Source organism: Echinops telfairi, unplaced genomic scaffold (genome assembly GCF_000313985.2).
Source record: "Echinops telfairi isolate 266 unplaced genomic scaffold, ASM31398v2 ScPeMD7_1;HRSCAF=3_0, whole genome shotgun sequence".
Taxonomy (NCBI): domain Eukaryota; kingdom Metazoa; phylum Chordata; class Mammalia; order Afrosoricida; family Tenrecidae; genus Echinops; species Echinops telfairi.
This window is the reverse complement of record NW_022103896.1, coordinates 68,249,010-68,268,471: the sequence shown is the minus strand read 5'-3', so window position 1 is coordinate 68,268,471 and position 19,462 is coordinate 68,249,010.

Here is a 19,462-nt window from a genome sequence, read left to right as displayed (position 1 = left end):
GTCGCTCTGAATCAACTGGAGAGCAGTGATTTGGGGGTTCAGTTGGTAACCAATGGACAACACAGAGACTCTGAGGGGTTGCTAGACCCGTCCAAGAGGACATGGTTGATTGTCCGGTCTAGGTGGTGAGCCATCAGTACCTGTGGGTTCGGTGTTTAACCCCCCACTCTGAAACCAAAGGGTAAAGGCATACACAGGACCCTCAAACCCTTAGCCTTCTTAGCCACAGATTCCAATCTCTGACCCCTTCGCCCTTCTTTTCAGACTTCCAAAGACCTGCATTCTTCAGTCTCCCTCCCCCACCACCCCCCCTCAGTTCTGGAGAGCACAGTTGGTCACCTGTACTCAGTGTCTAAAGCTCCTCCAAACAGAGCGCGAAAGGTACAGGGAGGACAGTTCCCCCCTCTTCCCTTCTCTATTACAGATGCCCTCCAGTTAGTCCCCCTTAGCTGGCCTTAACTGCCTCCAAGTATCAACCATCTGGTTCTGGACAGAAGTGGGGAATCTCTAAATAGGCTTTAGCTTTTAGAGTTCCTTCCCCAACCCCCAACCCCTCCAAGAGCCCGCCAAGAAAACTGGATTCACTGGGGAAACTGCTGGGCAGCACAGCTAGAAAATGCACAAAGCCCACTGTGGCCCTGAGGCCTCTGATAATTCCTAGGGACACCCCAGTTGCGGGGAGAGGGTGCAGGGCGGCAGGACCTCAAGGGTAGCAGGGTTGGGCACCAAAGACTGTGGACGAGGCCTTGCAGGTCAATCAGGCTCCAGCTTCCCGGGGTTCTTTCCACAAAGGCCATAAACTGACAGCTGCGAACACACGTGCAGCCCGGTGGACTGTATGTAATCAGAGAGGACCCTTCTAATGCATGTAGGGAGGTTGCTACTAGTCAGCCACGTGCCACCGGTAGACCAATGGGACTTTGCGCAGGTAAAGAAACCCTCTCCCCAGAGGACAGATATGGTGGCCTTGGAGATGGAGATTTGGGACTACTTGCTGATTGAAACCAGCAGCTTCAAGAAAGTTCACCCAGAAAAAATGAGAAAAATGTGGGGACAGCTCACTGGATATGAACTGGGGGGGGGCACCCACAAGAGGCCTGGCACAAAGCACAGGGTTGGACACAGACTTGCAATGAAGGTTGAATAGCCAAGTGTGACCACTTGCAAGAACGAGGAAAGTGACTTCTCCCCTGGCAAAATCCCTCTGGGGGTACTCTTCTCCCTGTGCTTGCTGCGGGACACCCTCATTTCAAGGTCTTGCTTGACCTTCAACTGAAAAATGATTTTCTAATACACCGGAGTCACTAGTAGGCTCTCCATTGGACACCAATTACTCTTATCTAGTCGGTATTCTCACGGATAACCTGTTAAGGGAACCCATGTTTATATTCACAACTCAATATCACAAAGTAAAAAAAATAAAATAAAACCCCTGTTAACAAGGACTCTAGGGAAATCACACAGGAGAGAGGAGAATTAAGGTGTTTTCAAAGACTAGCGGTAGACACTCACATTTTCCTGAAGTTAAGCCTTGCTGGCTTTCCCTTGCTGTTGCAATTGAAACGTGGAAGATGATTTCTAGATCATGTTAAATTCTTGTCCTGCATCTTTTAGCAAAGAGACATTCGAAAGTAGTAGCACGGATGGATTTTTTTTTTCATTTTCACCTTTTAAGGATACTCTCATTTTATTCCAAATGTCCTTCAAACATCATATGAAATGAGGCGATATCAAGAATAACCTCCCACCGGCCAGCCAATGTGTGGAGTCCGAAGGGATGCACCAGGCTGTTAATTCCTTTGAGCTCCATCTGTGGGAAGGCGGAGGCACAGCCATTATGGAGGATTGAGGGGTTAAATTAATTAGGTTCTTCCATTATTCCGTTGTCTTCTGGAGATGCCTGCCATTTTCCCTTTCAATGTCATTATTCCTCTATCTAGTTAAGCAGCTGATGCAATTAAAGAGGAGCTAATGTAAATTTAGCAGTACAAATAACACTTTCTTTCATGTATGTTTGAAAAATGCCCAGTGAGAAGCAGGGGCTAAGTTGTACCTGTTTGTCAGAAACAACTGATGGATCTCATATTTTATAAGAATAAAATAAAGCCAGCGGTGTACTTGGGTTCTTTTCTTCCATGAATCCTTGAATCAATACTTTTGTTTCATGTTTTCATGTTCTCAGTAATGTGATTGGATCCAATTACAAAATCTTGCCAATGCAAGAGAAAATACACCCTACTGCCCACCCTTCTGAACGCTTCTAAAGAATGGTGCATTTTTTTCCATTTGGAATTATGTTTCTAATCGTTGTCTCTCCTATGAGGTGGGACTAAACCCCCAGATCTACTGCTGTCTTCTCTATGGACACAACAGGGAGTTGGAAGCAACTTTTGGATTAGCAGCTGAGCACTTTAACCACTGTGTCATCAGTGTTCCCGGGGACTATAAGTAGACACTTTTCATTTCCTACACTAATCACCGGAGCTGAAAACAAGGTTGACATTAATTGACTCAGTAACATCTCTGATCTTCTATAAAAAGGTCCCATGAATAGGCACAAAAATAGCATTGATTACGATATTTACTCTGCCACTGCAGAAAGAGAGCAGAAAGACCGGTAGACTAATGAATCTATACAGCGAATATGAAAAACAGATGTACTCCTACTGCATTACAGAGTAAGAATGTATTATTAATAGGTGATGATCTGCAGATTTTAATAAAAAGCAGCTAAATATAATAAATTAAAAATTTCTTTTCAACCTTTCCAGGTTTATTTTATTAGCTCTACAGTTTATAAAAGTGCTTGTCTTATAAGACCGACACAGGATCCTACTCACCAAAGCCCTTCCAACCGCTCCCCCCCCAGCAGAAAGTCTTCTCTGGTGAGGAGAACAGCACTGGAGCCTTCTGGGGGTAGGTCTAGTGTCCTGTGTGCTCGAAAGTCACTGAGTCCATTCAATGGTAATGGGTTTGGTTCCAATATAATATCTAATATTTCTAGGACATATATTTAAGCAGACTACAAATCACAAATAAATGCTATGATTGTCAACAAATACGGTTTAAAGTTTTGTTAGCTTGAGCTTTTCCCTTTTGTTTCCATCAAATGATTAAACGGTTTTTTTTGTTTGTTTGTTTTTTGATTAAACGTTTTTTAATCACCTTTAGGGGGCAATTCGAGAGACAATTTAGCTTATGAAAGTCACAAGTTCATTTACATGTAAGAGATCTAACCCGTGTAGTTATGGTTTTCCCGTGAGGTTTGGGTCTGCTTAGCAGACTGAGTTATGGGGGTCTAGAGCACTCAAATAGTACCAAAGAGATTTACATAAAGGTGTGGCACCTCCAGCACTCTCCCCATACAACCCAGAGTGCCTGTGTTTGGGGCAGAGAACCAAGTTGTAGCTTTCTCTTGGTTCCAGAGGAAGGGAGCTGGCACTCACAGATGTTTAGATGCTCACAAAGAGATCCAAGGCAAGTACCCTGGGACCAAAGGGCACAGGGACAGATGGCTAAAGACACTGGCCAGAACTACCACTGATTGGAGACCTTAAATCTGTCTTAAATGTGTGAAAGCCTTTAGGTGGTATCAGTAGTGAGGAAATAAAAAAATTCAAACATGTTTTGCACTGAGAACATCTTTGGTGTATGGAGATTTACCATTTAGGACTTGGCCATTGGGTTAAGGAGACAGAGCAATTAAGGCTAAAGATTCTAATGATCAACAACAAATCTCACTACTTTTGTATTCTTAGAGAAGTCAGCACTTGTCATTCAGGAATCAGAAAGCCAGACCATTACCCTCTTTCTCTTTTTATTACCTCCTCTGTCTCTTCTGACATATTCCCAAATCAACATTGTCTTTTATTTTTAAAAAGCGGGACCTAGATTTTGAAACTTTGAAAACTACGATCATCGTTCAGGCCTATTAGACATCAATTAACTAAGAAGTGGCTAGTCAAGATAGTCTATTCATGAACATCATCAACATCAGAGAGAGACTCCTTGTATTTGAAAGGTGGTTTCCCCACCTTTTCCTCCTCTTTTTTTATGGAGGAGAACCCATAAAATTATCTGTAGCACAGGCTATAAATTATGTTTTGCTGAAAGTTTTAATACTTAATTTAAAGTCAAAGGACATTTTCCCGACTACTTTCTAGTTGTACCGGTCATCTCTGAAGAAAATCCAGGTAGCAAATTCAATGTAATTCACCCAAATTTTCTAGTGTTGTTTTGTCAAAAGCAATCATGTTGAGTGGAATAGAAACTTTTAGATGCAAACCAAAAGTCAATGAGCTTTATTAAAATATCCATGAGATCAGAACTTTAACATGTGGACTTAGTGGATATTCTGAGGAGGAGATGAAATGAGTGAATGAAAAGGTAAGAGCAGGATCCACAAATGGCATTATTCAGGTGGTGTCCTTGGGAGTGGTGTGGGCAGGTGAGGGGTGCCCTGAGGAAGACCAGAGAAGAATAGATACATTTGAATTATGGTGCCAGCTAAGGATATTGGAAGCCCCATGGACTGCCAAAAGAACAAATTCATCCATCTTGGACGAAGTGCAGCCAGAATGCTCCTTGGAAGCAAGGATGGTGAGATTTTATCTCATGCACTTTGCACCAGGAATCAAGAGAGACCAGTCCCTGGAAAAAGTACATTCTGCTTAGTAAAGTAAAGGCGTGGAGAAAAAGAGAAAGACCCTCAAAGAGATGGATTGACACAGTGGCTGCAACAATGGGCTCAAACATAACAGCAATTGTCAAGATGGTACAGGACCAGCCGTGTTTCCTTCTGTTGGACAAGGTCCTTGTGAGTCAAATACAAGCAATTTATGGTACATAACAGCAACGTCTTTTGGGATAATCTTATCTCTCAACTGGTCTCAGAGTTGTATCGATTTGATGCTTTGGAATTGTGATGGATAGTTAACAAAGAACTGCCTGTTGATTCAGGAACACAAATATTGGCAGGACAGATTTCTGAACGGGAAAAAAAAGAGAGAGAGAGATGGCTTCTAACACTTTCAGAAATAAATCACTGGATTAGCCTAACAGGAAAATATGATGATTCGTTCAGGCAAAATGATTACTTGTTTTATTTAGAATCTACAAAGAGATATTTTTATTTTCTTTCTGATTCAGACATATTTTCATACATTTATCAAAATGCTTCCCTTATTTGAATATATTCTGCAGAGTTCTGGAGAATGCACCTGGTTTTAAAAAATAGAAGCAAAAAATGATCCTAAGGTAGTTAATATATGTATACTTTTTTTCTCCCCACAAGAGATGTGATGAAACTAATTTTCAGGATTTTTTTTTAATGTCGATAGAGCATGTTTGGGGAAAAAGAAAAAAGACCAACTGTCATACATAAATCAGACTGCTCTGGGGGCAAACGCATGTTGTTTTTAAAGCCCAGAGTGGGTCAATGGGTGTGGCTACGCACACGGCTGACTGGTGAATGTATGGATTAAAATACGTTTTGCCACACTGGTTTCCAGAGGATTGTTTTGGCCTGGTGCTTCAAACCAAGAGCCAAAACTTGGGTCAGTATTTTGACAACAGAGCCAGGAAAAACAAAAAAGGCTTAGCCTGTGAAACAGAAATGAAGATGTAGGACAGGAAAACAGTAGTCCCTCTGCCACTGCCTTACTCAATCCATATGTGGGCTTAAACACAGGAAATACCCACCGTTCACCGCAATCAAGCCAGAGGCTTGTGCATCAGAAAGTGCCTTGTGTAACTAATTGGACTCTATTAAGATTGTCATTGACATGGGAAAGCATTTTGAGATTTTAAATCAGAACATGCAATATACATAGAAAAAGATAACAGTCACATTGTTGATTCAGGAACACTAATAGAGGCATGATACCCATATGGCCAGGAGAGATTTGTGGGCTTTCTTTTGTGATGCACTGTATTAATTATCATTCAGGAGCATGTTTGTCTTCTTAACTTTATGTGTTTGCTTTTAATCTACAATCTTCCCAGCCTGGGCAGATTTCACCAAGTACGCTCTGGCACCACCTCACAGGCAGAGAAAAGTCCAAGCATCGCCAATTTTTAATGATAATCAACACAATTCATGGTACTTGCTATAAAAGCAAAGCTTATAGGAAAAACATTGTTTGAAATAATGGAACTTACAGGGAACGTTTTCACTCAGAATACTGGACAAAAACACATGTCCTAGAAATATTCGTGGACACTCAGGAATCTAGCTTTGCCAACAAACCTTTGGAAAAGTGTATACGTCAGCATTTCCATTACAGATGTCTTTAAAACTCACCCCGACAGGGTGACTAGTGCACGTGTAACCTCTCTTTGTCCTTGCTGTAGTCCTTGCTGTAGTCCATCATATGACTTTGAGGATGGACTCCATGCTTAGCTCTGACAACCTTCTCAATGTTATGGTTGTCAATCATCATTGCTTTATAGAGTAGAATAACTTGTTGCTAATGTTCTTGGGTCTAAAATCTATTTTGGTTTGCTTTCTTTAAAAAATCTGCTTTCCCACTATTATGAGGGACACACTGTAGCTCAATTACTTAAGAACTTTGGAAAACATTACATCATGCTCTCATTTGATTCAATTTCTTTTATACAAAAGGTGACCATGGCAATAACCACGGTCTATTTTAGCAGATAGTTGATAACAAACTTGGACTAGATAATATCTCATCACATTTCTGTGGTCAATATTTACTGCCCTATTTTAGTAGTAAATGTCTTTTTTTTTTTGGTTAATTTCAAAATAACTTCTTTGTCATGGGTCACTTCTAATGCAGCTCAGCATTTCTCCAATTTCAAAAACAGAATGATTGCAGCTAGGAAGGGTTTGTAATTTGTGTTCATGAAGCTTAGATTTACCATGAAGATATTGCCAAACGAAAGGGCAAGCTGGACAAGCAGCAAATCATTGGAAAGCTTGTGTTTATGGTGTGTATGTATGTGTGTGTGTGTGTGTGTGTGTGTGTGTGTGTGTGTGAGAGAGAGAGAGAGAGAGAGAGAGAGAGAGAGAGAGAGAAACCAATGGCTCCAAAATCTGAGTACTGTGAAAATTTCAATCAGATTATAAGAATAATCAGATTCTGTTCGGTAGATTTTTACATGAATTCTAACATTTCACATGAAGGTTTGTGTAAAACCTGGCAGCACTCTGAATGATTTGTAGGGAAGAGTTATACTCTACTTTCCTTCTAATATTGATATATTTGTCAATAGTATATTATTGTACATTCCCAAAGTGGATTATCACTTTTAAATGAAAGAATCTTACAAGTAGTGAGCAATGACAGAACATTTTCAAATTACGGAGAAGCAAATGACTAAAGAGTCATTGTCCCATTTGGGGGAGAGAATCCCTGTCACATAGATGTCTCTGCAAACTGGCCTGTCTGTAGGTTTGAGTGTTTCACAAGACTAGCATCACCACACATGATCTATTAGTATAGCTTGCCTTTCAAACAACAGTGATCTATGAATGCTGCTCCTTCAGCAGACACGTTTCCCCCAACAAATTGATTTACTGGCAGTTACCATGATATTGCAATATTGTGTCATGAGGTCAAGCATGTATTGAAAGCTGTTGTATAATAACAGTTTCCTCATTTTCAGCACTTCCAATGTAAATATTAGCAGGGGTGCCCAGGAAGCGCCATATTGCAATTTGGAAGAGGGGATTGCTTGGATACTAGGCAGCTTCAGAGGAATGCTTCTGGACCAATGCTCACCGTTTGTAGACTTATTACATCAAGACTCAGGAAGGGAACTCCAGAGGTCAGCATCAGATCGTTGTTCTGCATAAGCCTTCAAGCTCTCCCGCAAGCAGGCAGCCAGTTGACAGAGCGGCCACCAAATCAACCCAACAGAACAATTTAGACTTCACTTTTGGCCCAGTACTCTCTCCCTCACCCACAGAATTACAAAAAGCAGGACTTCATCTCAAAATGCAAGGCTGGGTGGAAGTGTCATTGCTGCCAGGTAAAGCTGTGGGTCCAAGTTGAGCCTTCCTGCCAAGTGAAGCCTGCTTTCCACAGCCCCATTTGCAAGGAGCATCCAGACCAGTAAAATTGGGACCATCAGAGTCCTCGAGGACATAGAACAGAAGCAATGCCCACCCACCCCCCACCCCCACTCCCCAAATGTTTACTACAGGACTACCCAAGCATTGACCATCTGATTCTTTAAGAAAATATTGCATGGCAGACAACAAGGGCTAAAATAAATGATCCCAAACAACAATTATGGTGGGATTCTGAGTGATTTGGGGTTTTCCTCAAAACTCTATGTCAAAATTAAAACTTCTCCAATAAGAAAAAATTGCACTAGAACATGAATCTCTACAGCCATGTTTTTCTCAGCTGTAAAGTGGTGGTGAAGACAAGCAGCCTACAACAGTGCTGTAAGAATTTATAAAGTAGACAGTACAAATGGAGTGCCTTTGGGATTCTTGGCAGTAGAGAGTGCTCAATAAGTACCAACAATATAATTCACATTATTTGAGAAAGAGTAACCAAGTGCAGTATGATTTGAGCCCCCTCTCAGCATAATCTTTTACAATAGCAGGAAAAAAATCTATTTTTTATATACAAAAGCTGTGGATCTTACATTTTTGTCCACTTCCCTTTACATCTGAACTTTAGTTTCTTCATCAATAAATGTGTACATGTCTGTCCATAACCTTATATTACTAAAAGTTTATGGTACCATTAAGGCATTTATCAATGGGAAGCGAATACCTCAAAATAGCAGGATTGAAGAACTGCAAATAAAAATTATTAATGAACTGACATTTAATGATACATGAGCAATCCTTTTGTTGGGCCAAATTCTTAACCTCAGACACCCAGGGGGTAGCTTGGTTTCATTGGCTTGGATAGGATGCTAATCTAGCCAAACAGATTTAATTCTGAAAAGTAATGCCACGAAAAATCTTTATTTTTATAGCAATTGCACATAAATGTAATTTTCCTGCAAAGACTTACAAATGCCGTGGGGAAAAAGGAATGAAAGAGAAATAAAACAATAGTTTCCAACATAAAGGAAAGACTGTCCATTGAGAATGTCATGGGTGACAGTTACAGTGTAAGTCACCAAGAAAAGATCAAGGCACTTGGGAGAGCACCTCTGTGTTCCCTGTATTTTGACCTTTGTTATGGCAGACTTGGAGTGATCTTGACTGAAAATCACCCCTGAGGGTACAATGAAACCCGCTCGTTAAACTATTTTAGTGTTTTTCCTGGAGAGCATGCGTGGCATGCCGCTGTCTCTCTGTGGTGGAACCAAAAGCTAATAGCTTTTACTGATTTTGCAGATAAATATCATATGTCACCACCCTTTAAATTTTTGGTCTAAAACCCCAATTCCCATTAACCAACATGGTCTTTGTTTTCAAATAATGAACAGGAAAAAAAATAATAGCCAAAAAGTTTACACATTTATCATGAGTAAGGCCATTTCACTTGAATAGTACAACTTGAATTTTATAAATTTATCTTTGCTTCCTTCATTTTTTATCGTTGTTTCTTTTGAACTGTAGTCTTACATCTTGTCCCTTTCTTCATTTATCAATATGTAACTTGACCTTGTGTTTTATTTTCCAAACCAAGGTGGGCTTGTTTTTTGAGAATATTGCCTAGGACGGCAGGGCTTGTCTTGGGAAAAGAGGGGGGAAATCACCCTAATTATAAAAATGTTGTTTTGCTTTGTTATTGTTGTTAGTTTTTGTTTTGTTTTGTTTTTGTCTGCATGCGCAATCCAGGACAGGTGACTCTATAGAAAGAGTAACTGGATTAATGGGTTCTTGAGGTTGGCAGGGAAGAGGGGGCAAATAGGAAGCTAATAACAATAAATACCAGAAAGAAGAAAGTGTTCTGAAATTGATTGTGGTAATGATTGTACAACGCTTCTTGATATGATTGTACTATTGCATTGTATGGCAATATTTTTTTTAACTTTAAAAAGGCAGTGTGGTAGAAGCTATATTAGAAGAACACCTACCATAGGCACTCCCCCAGGAGTCAGCGGCAACTCAGTAGTAACTGGGTTTTCTTCTTTGTTTGCTTGTTTTGTTTAGAAACAGGTTTATTGCGCCTCCTGTGCGTGCGAGAAGATGTGTACTGCCGAGGCTTTCAAGGGCAGGCCTTCTACATGTCCAGATGGCCTTCCACAGAAGCACCTCTGAGTGGATGCCAAGAGACGGCCAACCTTAGGTGAGCCAGGAGCTCCTGCCCTATCGATAAGCAAGTTTTAAGTAACCTAAAGATCTAATTTTGTTTATTGTGGAAAATATTGATGATTTAACGGAAAAAAAGAAAAAATTCTTATGAAGATCTACATCAATGGAGTCACTGGGTAAGTGGTAGACTGCTAACCTCAAAATCAGCCCTTAAACCCGCCAGAAAGATGAGACCTTCTATTCCTATCAATTTGCGGCCTTGGAAACCAGAAGGTGGCTGTGGTGGTAATGGGTTTGGTTTGATTTTTGATGGACAATAAATGAACAAATATCTAGGTCACTTTTTTTTTCCCAGTTAGCTAGTGAAGTGCCAGAAACCCATATTATTCTAGAATATTTGCTGCTTTGGGGGTCAAATTTCATTACTCTTGTCTTTAAATGGTGTTCCCTATAACAATAGGTTTATATAACCTAAAACAACTCCTCATAAAAACTAACACAAAACAAAGCATCTCTCTTTTATGACATCCCTAGCACAAATAGTATTTTATAATTCCTAGATATTCAATAACTACCTGTAGAATATTTTTAAAAAGTGAACTAAGACATCCTGGTTAGTTTGGACCTATCTGGGTCATCCAGAGCTAATCAACAGAAGAACACATTTGCTTACTATAAGTTTTCTCTAAGCAGAGCACCACATTCTGCTTTTTCTGGGAGAAGGTATACATGTATATGAAGCAACTATATTGCTTATTAAAAACTCAAGCCATTATGGGCACATACTGAGGAAGATTATACAAGTTCTTACATATGCACATAAATGCTAGCTCTACAATAAAATGAGCAACTTTGCTGCTTCATCTTAAAGGAGTCATTTTTTAGGACTCACATGTTCTGTCAAAGTCTTGAGAAATAATGATAATAAACCTGTTGTTTTTGAGCAGATTCCAGTGCATAGTGACTTTACACAACAGAGCAGAGCTGCTGCCATCATTAGAGAATTGTGCTGCCACGTTTCTGGTTCGAATCTTTCTGTTAGCCTCTGAATACTTAACCATTGCTTCACCAGGATGCCTTTGGTGGTTAGTTTAAGATATTTACCTATCTATCTACCTTTGTGATATACTATGTTAGGTAATTAAAAGAACCTAACAATATCCTTCTAGTTCTTTTGCTGTTGCTGTAAAATGTATTACTTTTGCACATGTTAGAAACCCCACCATACATTGTCATTATTTTTATTTGTAACCATTGGTTGTATTTAAGGTATTTCAATGAATAAGAAAGCCTTTCTTTGCTTATGTAGTTACCACTTCTTATTTTTTCCCCATTCCTTTCTGTAGATGCAGGTTTCCATCTAGTGTCATGCTCTTTCTGCTTTAAAATCTTATTGTAATACTTTTGTAATAAAGATTCACTAGTGATGAATTCTTCCAACAGTCATATGTCCATAACGTCTTTAACATCCGCCCCCCTTGTTTTTGACATACATTTTCACCTGGTATGGATTCTAAGTTGATAGATTTTTCCTCCCAGAAATTGCTTGTAGCATACGTTGTTTCCAAAGGTAAATATGTTATCATCTTTTACCTAATTCCTCTTTTCTTTTTGTCTGTCTGACTTTAATTGATTTGATTATGATGAACCTCACTGCATTCTTGGCTTCAAGAATATGGATATGAATGTTTTTTAAAAATCATATTAAAAATTGGCTGTTGTTTTCTCGGCATGTTCTCCCCCCCCCACTTTTTCCCCTTCAGAAATTCCTATTACACATATATTTGACTACATAAAATTGTACCAAAGCTGACTGATCACTGAACTTTAAGTCTCCCTTCCTCCAACCTTCTTCAATTACTGGGTTTTATTTTGGGTAGTTTAAATTGGTTTGTCTTCAGGTTTATTTGGGTTTTTTTTTCCCTGCAATGTGTAATCTGGTATTAATATTAATCAATGTATTTTTCAACTTAGCCATTGTGATTTTTATTTCTATAAGGTTTATTTGTACCTTTTAAACAATATTTTCTGTCTCTAATATGTTTAATATTTCTTCTAGTTTTGTGAACACAATAACTATTCTAAAGTGCTTTTCTACCAATGCTGTCATTGGTGTTCTAGCTTAGGATCAAGTTATTAATTTTTTCTTCTTCAGTGAGTGTTGCATTTATTCCTGCTTCTTGGAATTCCAGCTAACTTTTTACTAGTGGGCAAACACTGGGCATGTCATCTTTTGGGGTTTTAGATAATTTTATTTCTATAAAATGTCTTGAGCTTTATTTGGAACATAGTGAAGTTCTTTGGTATCAATGGATCTCTCTAGACTTTATTTGATCCTTTGTCATGGAGGATAAGGGCAGCATGTAGCCTGTGGTTAATTTCCTTCTAATACTGAGGTTTGACCCTTCTTGCTAATCTAACTGATGAAATGGAATTATTCATTAACACTCATGAGCAAGTATGATGCCTGGCTGTGGTGGTTTTAGGGCACCACAAACCACCTCTAAAATTTTGAATGGTTCTTTTCTTGGCCTTTAGAAGTTTCTTCACAGGTGTGTGCTGATCAGTTCTCAGTTGAATCCTTGAGCCCCCCTTGTGCAGATCTGTGGAATTCCACCTCTCTGTAGCTTCCTCCGATTGAGCATGCTGCTCTATTAACTTTAATAACTGTTCCTTCCCTCCACTCCCAGAACTGTCTCCATAACTAAGAAGCACTGCTTGACTCTCACTGGAAGTCCCCGCTTGCACGTTGTACTGGAACTTTCTCCAACCAGTAAGCTGGGCATGTCTTAGGGGTCTTCCCAATTGTTGACAGCTTCTCAAAGGTCATTGTATTTACTTTTTCTATGCTACATTTCTTGAGAGCTATTATTTAAAATAGTTTGCCTGTGTTTTCAATTGTTTTATGTTGGAAGAGAAATCTAGTCCTTATTATTATATTCTGGCTGGAAGCAGAAATCTAGCTTAGATTTTAATGAGTCCAGGGTACATACATGGGTAAGTCAAGACTTATTGCCACGAGAGTTCCCGGTCATACGTTGATGGGCTTATTGTAAACAAAATGGGTTTTAGCCTGCTTCTGCAATCAGTGGATAGGTATTGACAAGGTCTCCCAGGAATACATTTGTTTTAGACTTATTAGGATGCCTTAGGGAAAAAAAGGGCAATTAAAACATTGGCTTCTGAGGGAATCTGCCTATCCAAAAAATATTCACAGCAGAGGCCAGCCCAGAATGCTCGCTAATTGTTTTGTGCAGGGGGAGAAGTGCCAATGCAGAAATACTGATAGGGTTTTTTGAAGGGTAATTATTAGGGGCTTGTTATTAAAATGTTTTCAGAAATTAACAATTCCATTGGTGATTAAAAGGGCAGGAAAGTTGCATCAAGTAATTTTCCCCTATCATGACAAAGGCCCTGTTCATTCCTCCCGGGCAGTGAGGACCAACTGCCCTACGAGCACTTTGTTGGGAAACCTTACTTTATCCCCCCTAAGACCCTGGTTTTGTTCCATCAGTTTCCTTTTCTCTTCCAAAATTCAAAGAAGATTCCAGAGGAATAGGGTTGAGTTCCTCAAGTGTGCCCTAAAGGTTGTTTGACATGGTCGAAATGGAAGAGTACAGAGTTGTTCAGAGAAGGGTTAGAGAGATGAAACCAACCCTTAGAAGCATACAGACCTAGATAGAGACTATGTTGAGAAACAATAGCTTCACGTCTTGATATTTGTGTTCAATTAATGCTTCTATGATTTTGTAGAAATACTTTGGGGTTTAGACTCATATGGGGGGTGCCCCCCCAAACCCGGGATTTTTCTCCCAAAGCTATGTATTTAATTTTTTAAAAAACCTTATCACCTTCAAAGTATTCTCCAGTCCACAATACAGCTGTCAAATCTGCGAATCCATTCTTCCATTTTTCAAGCTCATCTGTTTGGATGACTGACAGCACCTCCCTCATTTTTTGCTTCATTTCTTCTACATGGTAAATCGCTGGCCTTTCATGTCCCTCTTCATTTGCAGAAAAGAAATCTCAAGGACAGAGGTCAGGTGAGTCAGGTGCACGGAGCAAGAGAGGCATGCTGTTTTTTGCCCAAAACTGGTGCACTGAGATGGTTACGTGAGCAGGTGCCTTGTTGTGGTGGTAAAACCAATCTTTATCTGGCGCAAATCAGGCCTTTTTTTGTTGCACACTGTTACACAATCTTTTCAGAACCTCTAAATAGAAAGCTTAATTAACAGTCTGACCCGGTGTAGCAAACTCCAAATGTGGCATTTTCCTCTTTTTGGGAAGTTGATGGTGGTCCAGAACAAGCTTTGTCATCAAGCAACATTTCATCATTTTTGAAACAAGAACACCACTCATACACTTGGCTTTTCCCTGTTGTGCTGTCCTTGGAAGCTGTGTTCAACATTACAACCGTTAATGTGTCACTTTTCCCGAGCAGGAAACAAAATTTGGCATTTTTCCCAAGTAGGAAACTAAATTTCACAGTCGCATTCTGCTCTTTTAAATCGGCCATCACAAAAGACGAGGTTCTAGTGAAACTGCTTTTTACAAAAAACTTCACTGTGACCAGAAAGAACCTTCTCAGGCAATGGCACTGGGTACACTAACTCAGAGCAAGTTGTTGGGTGCTCGCCTAATGCAAAAAGTACATACTACAAAAGTTCTGCCTAGTGGAGCCTTTCCTGTTTTGTTTGGGGTGTGGTACCAGTAGTAAAATAATAAAAGGAAGCAAACAGTCATGAAATGAAGCAAAACTCAACACCACACATTTTCTAAACCAATAGAGAAAGAAATGGAAGAGAAATAATCTAAATTTTAAAGAAGAATAGAGTGAAAAAGAAAAAGGCAAAACAAATAGAAAGACATAGTTAAATAATAGATTTAACTCCAAATATATTAGTACTTAGGAGACCTGATGGCCTAGTGGTTTATGATTTGGGTGCTAACCACAATGTCACAATGTCAGCAGTTCTGAACCACCAGTTGCTCTGTGGGAGAAAAACGAGGCTTTCTACTTCCATAAAGATTTACACTCTCAGAAACCAGTTTGGTTGCTGTGAGTCAGAATCAACTCAATTGCAGTGAGTTTGCGTTTTGCTTGATTTTAACATTAGTAATTATATTAAAAGTTAAAATGAATTATTAAAGATTAAAGATTTTGTAAGCTGAAAAATTAAATGATGGAAAAAGATATGCTCTTGTCTGTCTGGATGGGGTAGGTGGGATAAACAAGCCGGAAGTGAGAACAATGGGATGGCAGTTCCAGAGGGACATGGGAGAGGGGGAGGCAGGGGCAAGAAAGTGGCTGTTAACAAACCCAGGAACAAGGGAAAAAAAGGGACTGAAGGGTGTAGGAGGCTTGGTAGGGCTTGATCAAGGGCAATGTAACCAAGAGGAATTACTGAAACCCAAGTGAAGACTGAACATGATAGTGGGACAAGAGGAAAGTAAAAGGAAATAGAGGAAAGGACTAGGAGGCAAAGGGCCTTTATAGAGATCTAAACACAGGCATGCACATATGTAAATATATTTATATATGATGATGGGGAACTAGATCTATGTCCATATATTTATAGGTTTAGTATTAAGGAAGCAGATATACATTGGGCCTCTACTCAAGTATTCCCTCAACACAAGAACACTTTGTTCTAGTAATCTGACACTCTGAGATGTTCACCTTCCAGACAAGATCACTGACGACAAAGCAAGTGCATAAGCAAATGTGGTGAAGAAAGCTGATGGTGCCCAGCTATCAAGAGATATAGTGTCTGGGGCCTTAAAGGCTTGAAGATAAACAAGTGGCCATCTAGCTGAGAAGCATCAGAGCCCACATGGAAGAAGCACAGCAGCCTATATGATCATGAGGTGTCAATGGTATCAGATATCAGGCATCAAAGACCCAGAGCAAAACATCCTAATGTGAATGGGTTGGGGGAGGAATGAGGAGTGGAGGCCCAAAGCCAATCTGTAAGCAATTGGGCATCCTCTTACAGAAGGGTCGTGGGGAGAAGACGGGCCAGTCGAGGTGCAGCATAGAACCGATGAAACATACAGCTTTCTTCTGGTTCTTCAATGCTTCCTTCCCCGCCCACCCCACTATCATGACCCTAATTCTACCTTACAAACCTGGCTAGACCAGAGCATGTGAATGGATACAGATAAGAGCTGGAAATATAGGGAATACAGGACAGATGAACTCCTCAGGACCAATATTGAGAGTAGCCATACCAGGGGGATAAGGGGGAGGTGGGGGGAGAAAGGGGGAACCCATCACAAGGATCTACATATACCCCCCTCCAGGGGAGTGGACAACAGACAAGAGGGTAAAGGGAGACATTGGAGAGTGCAAGACATGAAAAAATAATAATAATTTATGAATTATCAAAGGTTCATGAAGGAGGGATGGGGAGGGAGGTAAAAATGAGGAACTGGTACCCAGGGCTCAAGTAGAAAGAAAATGCTTTGAAAACGATGATGGCAGCATATGTACAAATGTGCTTGACAGAATGGATGCATGTATGGATTGTAATAAGAGTTGTACGAGCAAAAAAAAAAAAAGTTGTATGAGCACCCAATAAAATGATTTAAAGAAAGAAAAAGATATGCTCTATTTAGCTAATAAAAATAACATATTCTCTTAATATCAGAAAAAAGGTATTACAAAATTTAAGTAAAATGGCTAGATTATTTTAAACTCCTTAGTAATATATAATTCTAAGTTTATATGCAACCAATAAAATAATGTAATCCCAAATAATGTAATAAAAATTAAAGACCTACTAGAAAGAAACAAATCCATGAGTATTTCTCAGTCAACAATTCATAGAATGAGCAAGCAATAAACCACTAAGAAGACAGATGAGCTAAATAACACAGCTAACAAATGTGACATGTGGACTGGCCAACACCTTTATTTCAAACTTCTGATCTGCAGAATTGTGAAAGAATAAATTGCTATTTGTTTTAAGCCACCAAGTCTGTGACTTAATTTGTTTACAGAAGCCCTAGGAAATGAAGACAACTCCCTAACTAATTTTTATGAGATCAATGTAACTTTAAAATCCATGATACTATATATACTCGAGTATAAGCTGACCTGAATATCAGCCGAGGGACCTAATTTTACCACAAAAAAGCTGCATAAAATATGTGCTGAAAAACTCAGCTTATACAAGAGTATATATGATCTTTTAAGAAAGCAATAGTTTAGTCTGACATTACTCACAAGGGTAGGTGTTAAAATTCTACACTAAATATGTGCAAGCAGAAATCATCAATTTCAAAGCCAGACAAAACATTATAATGAAATTGGATTGGGTCCAAGAATGCAATGATTATTTAACCTTTGTAAAGCGGATTTGTGATATTTGTCTCACTAATAATGTAAAGAAGAAACATGATATGATTATTTCAATAGACACAGAAAAATCATTTATATAACATTTCATATTCATTTATGGAAAGTCATATTAGAAAACCTAGAAGGAGATCTTAATTTGTAAAAAGGTATCTGCAAGCTATAGCTAACATCATCTTGTGGACCACTTTTTCAACATGAGTTGGTTGCGTGATGCTGTAGCTGCCCCAAATCTCAACTTAATCTTACAAAGGAGCTCACGCCAGAGGAAGCTCTTCTATCCTGCTTCAGTGAGACATCCCCTGGGATATCATGCTGGTTCTTCCCTATGCAAACAGAAACACTGACAAACTGGAGAAACCCACAAATCATGGCATCTGACAGTTACTTCTGAGTCTACTCCAACTCATGGTGATCCCAAATATAGGGAGACCCCGGGGTTGGAACAAGGTCTGTTATTAATGGGGTCTCTAACAATGTCTAGTTCTATCTGAATGAGTGTATATCCTTCTTATTCAGCTCTACTTTAGTACAAGAAAAGGCTTGAAACTTTTTCAATGATATAAAAGCTGCACTTGGAGCAGGTGCGGGTGATGGTTTATAGTAGGGATTGATTCAGTTGTTTCTAAGGGAAGACACATTTATATAACATTAACCTAAGCCAAAAGTTTGCAACCCAGCCACTGCCTGTAGTTGAGTCAGATTTGGACAGCACTCCATACGATTTGAAGTGACTGATGTCTTTGGAAGCAGATTGCCAAAATTCTCTTCAGGGGCACCTGCAGGTGGAGTCAAACCTTCAACCTCTAGGTTAGCAGCCTAGAAGGCATTAATCTTTTATACAACCCATGAAGATCATCAATAAAGCTTGATCACTGAATTTGAACAAGAGAAAAAAACTAAGTAGAAGACCAAATAGGTAGACAGAATTATCCTGGGGAGTGTGAGGGTCTAGGGAAAGTATACTAGGGCAGGGAAGTTAAAGATAGATGCTCTTTGGAATTCTATAAGGAAAAACATTTTTAACAATTAAAACTCCTGAAAATGAGAACCACCTGGTTTCTAAATTCTCTGATGCTGTTAATGTTTGTGAAGAGGCTGCATGAGATTTTAGCAGGAATATTGCAGAAAGGATTTGGCCGAATTAACATCTAAGGTGACTTCTAACCCCAAGATTCTATCATTCAATAAGCATAGATCAGAACTTTAAGGCATTTCACAAAAGACCATTACAAGTTTCTGTTATACTTATAGCAACAAACACAGGAATCAGACCAGAAGAGTTCTGCATGTTAATTGCCTTTGTAACTCCATATTAAAAAAAATAAAACAGTTGCGAGACTATATTCCCCTAAAAGTATATTTTGCTAATCTTATTCATTATTAATTGCAAATTCATTTAAATAACATTTGATCAATCATCAAGAAGTTGAGTATGGTACTTAAAACTTTATCACTTTCCTGCTACCTCTGCAGTCAGGATACTTAATGAATGAAAAACTCAAGGAAGCTGAACTGGTTTCTCAACATCCTGAAGTTTGCTCATGACTTCTTGAACTCTTCTCATCCATTATTCTCAGTTTACATATCATGTTTCTTCTCCTGAGACAGGCTCTATTTCCAGATTGTCCTTAATATTTCTTCCCCATTTTAATAGATTTTAAATTAATAGTATAAAACCACAATATTTGAGCACAGTTTAAATTTCTTAGTGTATACTTCTAATTTATCTGCCTGAACATGTACTATCTTTTATCTGGAATGCCTTCCTTCGTAATTACATCCATCATTAAGGACTCATGGGTATATGCATACTTCATTTTACTACCTGATTCAGCTATGCATGTTTTATAAAATACCTAGGATATGTTTTGATACTTAGATATCTAAATTTTTAATAGCGAATTTGT